The sequence below is a fragment of the Mus caroli genome, unplaced genomic scaffold (genome assembly GCF_900094665.2).
Source record: "Mus caroli unplaced genomic scaffold, CAROLI_EIJ_v1.1 scaffold_18538_1, whole genome shotgun sequence".
Taxonomy (NCBI): domain Eukaryota; kingdom Metazoa; phylum Chordata; class Mammalia; order Rodentia; family Muridae; genus Mus; species Mus caroli.
In genome coordinates this window covers 6,204-15,488 of record NW_018390962.1, presented here as the reverse complement: position 1 = coordinate 15,488, position 9,285 = coordinate 6,204, and the positions used below count along the sequence as shown (strand labels likewise).

Below are 9,285 nucleotides of genomic sequence, written 5' to 3'. Positions count from 1 at the left end.
TTCTTAAAAGGACAGCATTTTTTCTTATAGGTTGTATATCCATAAGCAATTGCAAATTTGAGAATTAATAGCATCTGAGGGACGAGCAATCTTAAGCAATTGTGAGCTCTGAGATATAATATTGACTATTAATATACAAATTAAGGTTTGATTGTTCCACATTTTAAAACATCATCCACAGCACACAACTTGATTATCTGTGCTGAAGCAGGGGGAAGCTCAAAAGAATAAACGTGTGATCTAATTCACATCTACTTATTTCCCATATAGGGGTTGTTTTTAAACACAATAATTGGGATGCATGCATGCATGAATTTATAGAAGATATAAAAGCATGCATAAAAACAATTTTTAACTTATCTTTGGAATATTGATTGTCAATTTTATTTAAAATGATGGTATGTAATAGATCAATTATTAATATTCTGTAATAAACAAATTAATTGCTGTTTGGAACAAGGAACAGACACTTTGTCAGGTTCCTAAGACACAATTTTGTTATAGGTTTTCTAAAATACCTGAATATATCTTACAATTCTTTATTAGCACCACAGTAGTTTTAATAGGACGCTGAAACTGTGCTTTGAGGTGAGTGCCACTTCGGCCCTGCCCACCTGCCTTGTCAAGGCTCCGTGGTCTCGGGCCCAACATCCACCTGGCACCTTGGAGGGCCCGTTTGCCATCGTCTTTCTCCGCCCCACCTGAACCGAACCATGGCCACTCACCCCCATGGCTTACGGAACCACTCTGAAAAGGACTCTGGATTAAAACCTGCTGCTGAGCCCCCTATCTCCAAAGCAGAGGCGGTGTGCACCTTTAAAGGTGCCGCCTTCGGCTGCCGCCCCCAACACCGCTGTCACCTTGGCCTTCCTCTTAATCATGGCCTCAGTTATGAAAACCAACAAAATAGAACCGCGGTCCTATTCCATTATTCCTAGCTGCTTTGAACACTATAATTTTTTCTAAGTAAACACTTCAGGACCCGCAGGACACTCAGCTAAGAGCATCGAGGGGTCGCAGAGAGGTAAGGGGCGGGCCCGCCTGCTCCCAAGATCCAGCTATGAGCTTTTTAACTACAGCAACTTTAACATACGCTATTAAAGCTGGAATTATCGTGGCTGCTGGCACCAGACTTGCCCTCCAATGGATCCTTGTTAAAGGATTTAAAGTGGACTCATTCCAATTACAGGGCCTTGAAAAACAAGCTGCGTGCCCAAAGGCCCCGCCCCATAGCAGTCAGCAGCTGCTGGCCTAGAAGATAAGAATAATTTTTTTCTTGCCAAAGAATACAGAAAATAAAGGGGGTAGGAAGTCACAGCAGGCAATAGTACCTAAAAGTTACCTGATGAGAAACAAAGGAAGGACTTCAAAAGGATTAACAGGAACCAAATAAATGTTTACAGTAAGGATAAAGCAGTTCTGCTTAGGGTCAGCTTAATGACAGCTAAGGTTTTAAGTAAACTTCCCTTGAGAGGCATTAGCTAATAAAATACTTTCCACTTAGAAAATAATATACACTGAAAGATTCAAACTCTTGGCTTCTTGATTATAGCTCACTAGAAGCAAAACTCTTTACAATTATCAGAATGCAAAGGAGAAAACAAACCTTTAAATCTATAATAACATTATATGAAGTAGGCAAGCCAGATTGTAATGCCTTTATAAATTCTACCAGTCTGATTGACCCTTTATAAACTTTGAATATGAACTTTATTAAAACAGCATCAGGCTAGATCTGCAAAGGTGCTCTTTAGCTAAAAGAAAATTCCCCTGGAGGTAAAGGGAGGCAAGTTTCAAGAACTTCTTTAGGCACACCATTTAAAAAAACAAAAGAAAGTCACACAAACCTTGCAGAGGCTGCTCCAAACTTAGTTCTTCCTGCCATGAGGACAGATTTTAGAACTACTAAGTTTCTTTTGCAATATTAGACTATAACTACAACTTTGGGAAAGCAAAACCCAATTTCAAAACAATTTATCAACTTTAGAATCAATATTAGAAGCATTACTATCATAATACGAAGTTTGGCTGCCAATTTATATCTATGAATACATGGCAGTGCAAGCTTTACTGCTTTATTAAAGAGACATTGCTTTAAATCTTATCTTTAAATTTACTTTCTAGGATAAGAATCATATTAAATATTATCTCTGCTAGAAGTATCTTAGGAAGCCCAGTTTTTTGGCCTGCTTATGCCACGTGTTTGAAAGACTCCTGAGTTGCCAATAGAAGGCTAACCCTCTGTTACCAATGTAACAATTATTTAATCCTAACCAATAACTTATGAGCTGATTGTGAAGACGCGCAGAGCACATTACCAGTAAAAAACCCAATGAAGCAGCTACACTTAGACCAATCAGAGAATATTAATTTTTCTAGCTATAATTATAAAATAAAAAGCACTTTGTCATTAGCTAAACACAATAATCACGAAGGCAGAGAATTTTCTTAGGAAAAAACCATCTATCAGTTTTTTTGCCCCAATAAGATGAGGCTGCAGACTCCCTTTAAAAAAAAAAAAAAAAAGTTTTTCCAGCAGGGGCCCTCCTGCTGTGCCTGAAAAGTGTGTGGCCACTCTCCTCTTTGCTTATACCAGCCATCTTCTGTTTTTCAACACGGAACACAGAACATTCAGTCATTCAGACAACTAGACACGAACATACATGAATTGAATACATGGACAGACCAGTGCACCAGACATTAGACAAGACCTTAGACAAAAACACAAAGAGGGCAGAGAACTTGTGCTGTAGGGCCCAGAGAGAACAAAGCAGGGTGCCCCTAAAATTTCTCTCTGCTTCTGGGACATTTTCTTCCCACCTGATGCAGTTTCTGACTACAGCCAGTCTGCCTGATTATTAAATCCAAACCCTTTTATCTCTCTCACCTAAGAAAGCAGCTTCTAGAAGCTGCAGTCTGCCTGTTATGTTCCCAGATCCTGATATCTCACTGCTGAACATAAGTGAACCCAGCGCTCAGGTTTAGCACTGTTCCAGCTTAGCCCATACCACACCTGGCAACCATATGCCTGTGGCTTCTCATGTTCCGGTACGAATTTTCTTTAATCCTTTCTTCTTCCATGGAGCTCCAAACCAGCAGTGTTACTCCCAGTGTCCTCTGCCTTTCCCAGGCCCCGAGTGGGACATCAATTTGTTGGGGCTAGCATTTGGCTCTCATGTCTGGGTTCGAGCCTGGGATGCATTTTGAAACTGAAAGAAAAGAGGGAATCTAGGCGGGTAGCAAGACAAATGGAGCCAAGACAGTATTCAGATCAAGACTCAAATGTTTAATGATAATCTGTACTTTATAAAAAGGGAAGCCCATCCGCCCGACATGCCAAGTTCCTTGTGAAGTTGTCAGAATTGGCTTTTAGCAGGAACTCGCGAAAATCACAGTTCAGTGTTAACTCTGGAAAATCTTAGAGAACAGGTTCAGCCTCAGGCAGGTAGCAGGCAGTGTAACATCCAAGAAGAGTGATGAGAAGCAGCACAGCAGGTGGCTCTGCCTCAGTGGTAGATGGTCTGAACCAGCCTGGCTAGGCTGGAAGGTTACGTAATGTCATCAGTATGAACCTGGAAATTAAGTAACAAGATGGTAAACAATGTACTGGTCTAGTCTCTCCTGTTTTTTACTTTTCCTTAATTATGTTACCTCCCTGGCTCTGTCTTTAAATTTTTGATCTTTTCTATTCTTGAATGTTTTTCTACTTCTAGTGTCTTTCTCTAGTTGTAGTAACTTCCCACACCACTTGTCTGCCTGCTGTGCTATCCCCATCTCTCTATCGCTTTTCAAGCATTTATGTTGCTGTTATAGTCTAGGATGCATAGTCTTTGAATTTTCTTGTTCATATACCTATTTTCATCCTAGTTTACTAAACTCGTGGGCCTTGATCAGAGAAAAAATTTGTCTTGGCTTCATTATTTTTTCTCGCCGTCTAGCTTCTCTCTCTTTCAGCCCCAGCCTCCCTTCCAGAAATACCTGGTTCATGTAGGCCGCAGGCCAGCCTCCTACTACAGAGTTCTATCTTTCCTAACCTCTAATAAACTCACAAACATACTGGAAACTTTTAGATATCTTCTTCATAAGTTCTTTTAGAAACTCTTAGAAAAAAAATAAGAATGAAGTAAAATTTCTATTTCTCATACTGATATTAAACTAAAAATTATAGGCTATCATGTTATTAATTTTCTTGTAGAAGAAAAAAAGACTGAGATGGTACAAGTAACAAGGATTTACATGACAAATAATTCACTCAAAATTCTGATATCACTCCTTTTGAAGAGTTTTATTCCAACAAAAGAGGTGCAATGAATCTTCTGTTTGTGTGGTTAGAAAGTAAAATACAAATATTAGAAGGTGGAATAAGAGGCTAAAAATGACAGAGAAAAACAGAACCCAGGAATAATATAGTGTAAATGAAGGAAACAATTGGATCTTGGGAGTTATANAACATCACACTGGAAGTGATACCTTAAGAACATAAAACTGAATTGGAGAGAAAGTAAATATTTAGCGTATTTGTCAGCAGTTACAGGGTATGTTACAGCAAAGATACATGAAGGAGTGTCAGGAATATGTGCTCAGCTGATCTCCATGCTTAGGTCTCCATAAATGCTAAGAGTAATGGGGAACTGCTGAGGAAGTAGGGAAGACATGTTTTTCATTTATCTGAAGATATTTATTTCATTTAATGTATATTAAAAACAGAGTTTCAGGTAATTTGTATGACAAGAGTGTTTACTCTTCTGATTAGAGTTGTCCATTCTTTCATGTCACTCATGACAAGTTTTAGAACCTATATATTCAGGAGTCCTGACAGCAAGAAATGAGGAGACAGGAGAAAGAATAGAACAGAATTAAGAGATCAAAGATAAGACAAGGAGAGCACACAGGAGAGAAAGTCATATGAATGTGCAAATTGAGACTTGGACTCAGTCTATCATCTCTACACATGAGACACTAAATGTGATGAAGAATCTGCATACCCTGACTCAGGGGAGTCAACAATGTCCAGCAAGATGGAAGAAAGTGAAAGAGACATTCCTGACACTGCTTTGACGCCACCAATAAAAAACAGTGATACTAAGAGTCTTCATCTTAACAATTGGCAGCCATGAAACACTTTTGCTGATATAGCAACCAAAGTATTCTCAGAATTGTCCCCATCCCCACCCAGTAAGTAGAAAATCAAGTAGAAAGTCATTGTCTACAAAAGGATGTGAGGGCAAAGAGATCCCTGTTGAGCTCCCTCTCAAATATTTTGAAGCTGTCATTTTATTTTTGACTCCTGCTATCTAGTAACTATAAATATTTTCAATTTTAGGTGGGAGTTGCTTCTTCCTCCTCAATTCTCAGTGACATTTTTCAATTCTCAAATACTTTTCGCACAATACCCAGTGATAAGTACCAGAGTGAGGCCATTGTGAGTTTAATAAGACATTTTGGGTGGGTATGGGTAGGTGCTATAGCATCTGATGATGATTATGGAAAACATGGAGTAAAATCATTTAGAGAAAAAAATGGAGAGTGCCAACCTCTGTGTTGCTTTCTCTGAAACCATTCCAAAAGTCTACTCCAATGAGAAAATGAAAATAGCTGTTGATGCAGTAAAGAGTTCCACTGCCAAAGTCATTGTGCTTTATGCAACTGACATTGACCTCAGCCCCTTTGTGCTGGAAGTGATTCATCATAATATAACTCACAGGACATGGGTAGCCAGTGAAGCCTGGATTACCTCAGGTCTCATTGCAAAGCCTGAGTATTTTCCCTATTTTGGTGGCACTATTGGATTTGCAATAGCGAGAAGTTTTATACCAGGACTAAAAGAATTCCTTTATGATGTATACACTAACAAAGATCCAAATGATGTCTTGACTATTGAATTCTGGCAAACTGCTTTTAACTGTACCTAGCCCAACAGTAGTGTGCCTTACAATGTGGACCACAGAGTGAATATGACTGGTAAAAGAAGATAGATTGTATGGCATGTCTGATCAGCTTTGCACTGGAGAGGAGAAGCTAGAAGATCTGAAAAATACCTATATGGATACATCTCAGCTAAGAATCACAAACAATGCCAGACAAGCTGTTTATCTTATAGCTTATGCCATGGATCATTTAAGCAGAGCTGACATAACAGAACAATATAGGGAAAATATAGTATGTCCCATTATACCTGACTTTGAGTCCGATAAAGTACGTTATTTAACCCTATAATGTAGCATGATGTAAATCAAGTGTTTATTCCCATATTCATACCACTGAAACTGCTGATTTGCTTCCATATGGTTTTACAGCATCAAAACTTGTCTGGGTGACTTGATTCTTCATTATCAGTCCTCATTTCTTACCATTTACTAGGTTTGTTATCAATGATAACAAACCCCTCTCACAAAAAATAAATAATGCCTTTTACAAAATATTTACAAAATAATTATTCTTCACAGCAATGAAATATAATGTGTCTAGAAGTAAAGCATGAGGTATTGCCTCTGGTTTTCTCCTTTGGTCTGCTCCCCATATAGAATATACAACTCCAAATCTAAGATCACTACTTGGATTCGAAAAAAATGAGCTTCATGTTAGGCAAAGACAATTATGTCCCTCCAGGTTAGGATGAGTCCTGCATATTATTTACAATTTTGCTTACACTCCAGGCCTTTTGTTTTAACAATTTGTCTTATCTATTTAAAGGATCGACTAGACAGTGAGGTCTTTTTACAAAATAGCAAGAGCAAGACAAATGGATGGATGTCAGGGGATAGAGATTATAGCTGGTATCTGCGACATTCAGTCTACTGTGCCTCTCCATCATCTGTCAAACAATTCAATGTGGTAAAAAAAAAAAACATGAGCAGGTTTGCCAAGACTAGTCTTATCCATTCAATTTCTGCATGTTTCTGTCCATCCCTCCCATTTAGAAAAGATAAGGAACTTGAGCATCAGTGCTTTGGTCTTGACCCACAGGAGGTCCACAAAACATTACTCGTGCATTACTTCTTCCTTTCCTGACCATTATTTCTTTACTCTTATATAATAACCTGTCAATTTACCAGAGGCCACATTGGGTGGGACCCTTGCATTTCCACTTAACTTTCATTTTCACTTGGTCCACACTGTATTCAGTTCTGGCTGTTGTTAGTCCCTGAGATTACACTCTTCATTTTGTGAATCTAAAAAGCTGGTAAATATATCAATACAATACTCTATTTTTAAAGAAACCAAAACAATACCCATTATTTGCTTGTGTTTCACGATTATCCCACCAATAGACAAGACTAAAAAAACTTTGAAATTCTGTTCTTTGTGCGTTTTTTTATTGAGAAGAAGGGATTATCCTCAATGTGTCATTGATCCTATAGATTTAATGTTAGTGCCATGAACTATTGTACCACAGGCCGTGGCAATTTCTGCATAAAGGTAGCTTACAATTGAGAAGTACACTCTCAAGACAATTTCCTCCTAATCTTTTACAGTCCAGCTAAAGTGGACTTTATCTGAGAAATGAAGANTTTCCAGTTTCCTAAGTCAGTCAGCCATTACCTCCTCCATGACCTTTTCAACGTTCTTTCTACACTAGCAACTATGATGTGAAAAATCATTTCCTGTAAAAAGATAACACACATCTACTCACCCAGATAGGGAGCCCTAAACACACCACATTCACACACCAACAAAGACCAACTCAGTCAACCAGTGGATTTTACTGGGGTAACTTAAAGGAATTTGAGAGAGGAGTTAAGTACAGAAGCAGAAATTATTCTAAGACAGATGCAACACCAGGTCAACCCCAGCATGAATAACAGCTCACAAAAATCTTTGAACCTTAAGAATAGCTTTCATGCAGGTCAAAAGTCTGTCCTTCCCTAATTGGTCAAAACAAATTTCAGGCAGCTCAGCTGGTGTCTGTTTATCCTCAGCAGAAGGACTGTTCTCAAGAGTTTTCTTTGAACCTCATCTTGTCTGATTCTTCTTTGCACTTTAACTCACTCTAAGAAGGATTCTCAGTTTTCCTTTCTTATGCCATCAGTGCTATCTAGTTAATATGCACTGTTTCATGGACTTCTTAAAGCTATTTTGAGATATTTGCCTTACTACATAAAGAGCTTCCGTGAAACAAAGAAATGTTTCAATTTTGGTGGAAACTGTGACACAACAGCAACATAATCTTATTGAATTTTAATTTAAGAGCTTGATTGTCCAGTCTTTCTACTAGACTGAGATTTTCAAAAGAAGGAAATACTTGTGAATATTTGAATCTTTACAAAGGGAAAATGGGTAAGGAGAAATGAAATCATTTTACACTAGCAAATACATACAATTGTAGTATACATCAATGGCATATTAAATTTGTACAGATGCCAAAAGTAAGAAAAAATTGGTAAAATTAAATTTCATAAATTATTTAACCTAGTATGTCTAAAATAATATTTAGTAGGTTTTAATAATTTAATATTTTCATGATATTAAAATAATAAAGTGAAATTATTTATGAGATAGATTCAATTCTTTTTAAAGCTTTATAATGTAGTATGCATATTATATGCACAGAATATGTCAATTTCCCCCAAACATTCTTTCTGTTTTAACTGCTACCTGTGGCTAGAGGATATCAGAGTTGGCAACAAAAACAGCATTAGAAAAAAGAGAATACGATGAATTACATATGAAATTAATCTACTTTCTTTATGAATCTTCATTTTCTAAGTAAATGTTTCCAAATTACTTTTTCTTCTTTTGTAACTCTTCCTTTACTCCTCACTAGTAGCTACGGGATCACATTAGAAAAATAAAATTTACTACCCATGATGGAAACAAAATTGAGTTTAATTTCAATGAAGACATAGAAAATGGATACTATGATATCCTCAATTGGCACATGGATAACTGTAATGGTTTGGATATCTTTGGACCAGGGAGTGGCACCATCTGGAGGTGTGGCCTTGTTAGAATAGGTGTGACTTGGTTGGAATGGGTGGGTCACTGTGGGTGTGGGCATAAGATCCTCACCTTAGTTGCCTGGAAGTCAGTCTTCCACTAGCAGCTTTTGGATGAAGACATAGAACTCTCAGCTCTGCCTGTGCCATGCCTGCCTGGATACTGCCATGTTCTCACCTTGATAATAATGGACTGAACCTCTGAACTTGTAAGCCAGCCCCAAGTAAATGTTGTTTTTTATAAGACTTGCCTTGATCATAGTATCTACTCTACTACATTCTTGGCAGCCTTATTTATAATAATATGAAGCTGGAAACAACCCAGATGTCCCTCAACATAGGAATGGAT

General features: G+C 37.8%; 1 pseudogene; it reads left to right on the top strand.

Moving 5' to 3' along the window:
* Positions 1-713: 713 nt before the first annotated feature.
* On the top strand, positions 714-8,888 carry LOC110288914 (annotated as a pseudogene).
* Positions 8,889-9,285: the final 397 nt, after the last annotated feature.